Genomic DNA, 2,500 nt, shown 5'->3' on the forward strand with positions numbered 1-2,500 from the left:
CTTTATTTTACAGTGTCCTTGTTACACATCTTACATGTACTTACTATTAGTAATAACAGTAAATTATGCATAATTACATGCAACTAACCCTCAACCAAACCCTAATCCTGATTATAGCAAGTACATGTTGTTAATTAATATTACTTAGTACGTATTTGTATAATTACACTATAACAAGAGAATCAGGATTAGGGTTTGGTTGAGGGTTAGTTGCATGTAATTATGCATAATTTACTGTTATTACTATAGTAAGTACATGTAAGATGTGTAACAAGGACACTGTAAAATAAAGTGTTACCATGTTTTCATTAACTGCAATAAAGCATAATTAATATAAATATTAGATGACAAAATAAACTTAAAAAAATGTATTGAGAATGTATTAACTTAAAAACCTATAAAAATGGAAATGTAACAAATAAAATAAGTTTAACTGTTTAATGGCAATAAAAATAAATAAATGCTATTGGAGAAAGTAAAATGAAAAAGCACAAGTATTAAAATGAAACAGTTAAAAGTGAATAAATCTGGTAACTATAATTATTTAATGCATTAAGCAACATTAATACAAATTAATTGCTCATTATTTGTTATTGTTAGTTCATAAAAGCAACTGCTTATATAGTTCATGCATTACATTTTTATTTTAATAATTAGCAAAATGAACATTAAGGCTAATAAATGCTTTAGTCAACATGTGAAATACTGAGTTATTATAATGTTGATGGAGTTACAGAGACGCGTTCACTGATAATATAAGGAAACACGGAGAGGTAAAGCGATGAACAAACTCACAGCGTCTTCATGCGGATTACTTTCATTAAGATCAGAAACCAGTTAAACCCTCTTGACAGCAATTATGAATCAATTAATAAGCAACTATTGTGTTTCTCAGTTCATCCCGCACAATCCACAGAACATCCCATATTAAACACGACCCGACATGCAGGTTTGATCTCCACTAATTACAGCTACAATTACAGATCAAACGTTAATGAATAAAATATTCAAGACTCGCGCTGCGTTCGCTTGTTCCTTCTGTTTCCCTTTATTTCACGGTTTCTGTGTTGGAAGCATTAGTTTCTTGATTTCCAGCTCATTTCCTCTGTTTAAAGTGTAATTTCGCCGATCTTCAACCCGCTCTGTAGAGTTACAGTATCGGTATTGGGCTTTATATGTAAGTGGACAATGTTTTACACGTCCTCTACACAGAGAAATTCACGTTTGCCTTTAAAGCTCCGGAGCTTTTGTGAAAACTACAGATTATATTTCCGTGTTTTTGTAACCACCCACGAACAGTCGGATCGGCAGAGGGTTATTAAAGGGTTAGTTCACCCAAAAATGAAAATGATGTCATTAATGACTCTCCCTCATGTCGCTCCAAGCCCGTCAGACCTCCGTTCATCTTCGGGACACAGTTTAAGAGATTTTAGATTTGCGGAGTGTTGCGGAGCGGGCGTGTTACGGATACGTGGTGTAAATTTTTTTTGCAATCAAAAAGCAAGTCTAATTAATTGAAATCATGTATTATGAATCATTAAACAATACTTTTTTTTTAAAATATATGAAAAAAAATGTCTCACTAATTCTGTGTTGTGTTTTTTCTGGTAATAAAATAATGAAGACATAAAACACAAATTGTATCATTTATCATCAATTTTAATCATATGAAATTAAATAAACTTTTTGTCAAATAACTTGCTGCACAATGAGCTTTACTGTTAAAATTACATTAAGACATATCTAAATTCTAATGTACAACAGTAATATATTTCTGTCAAGTTAAACCGAACTTTTATTTTGAATGATCACGAAGTGACTTTGAGAGTGGATCTAAAGCCTGGAGAGGAAGTTTATGCATTTGTGTCTTAATATAGGCCAAAAAACAGCGCAAGCGTAACACGTGCTTCAGTGTGTGTGTGTGTGGTAAATGAAACTGCGCGTCGGCGGCACCATTCATTCACACAGAATAGGGCTGCAACAAACGATTATTTTGATAATCGATTAATCTAACGATTATTAGAACGATTAATCGACTAATCGTCGATTATTTCGCAGACTAATCAGTAAGTTTGGAACGATTATTCAGCTTTTCCAATTAGTTAAAACATTGAGTTATACATATTCTAACTATAATACAAAAAAAGAAAATCACTTCAGCTTTTGAAATAGTTGTTTTAATGAACTTTGAGCCAACTAAACAGGTCATTCTCTTTAAGTTTTCAGATTTCGGTCCAACTCAAATCACACACAAATGCTCTCTAAGCATTGTTTAATAGGCCCACTGCTTTTCTTAGAACTGAAACAGAAAAAGGGACATTTACTTCAGGACACAAAGAATGGTAAAATATTAATCTGCAAACAATTATTATAATTATAAAATTACAATCTTTTTTTACATGACAATTGAGCTGACAGAGACGTTCTCATTCACCTTTTAATTTATAGTATGATAAAGTAACTGCCATGATATTATTCCTATGTCATAGGAAGGATATAA

The sequence above is a fragment of the Rhinichthys klamathensis genome, unplaced genomic scaffold, assembly GCF_029890125.1.
Source record: "Rhinichthys klamathensis goyatoka isolate OS25496 unplaced genomic scaffold, OSU_Roscu_1.1 h1tg000482l_1, whole genome shotgun sequence".
Taxonomy (NCBI): domain Eukaryota; kingdom Metazoa; phylum Chordata; class Actinopteri; order Cypriniformes; family Leuciscidae; genus Rhinichthys; species Rhinichthys klamathensis.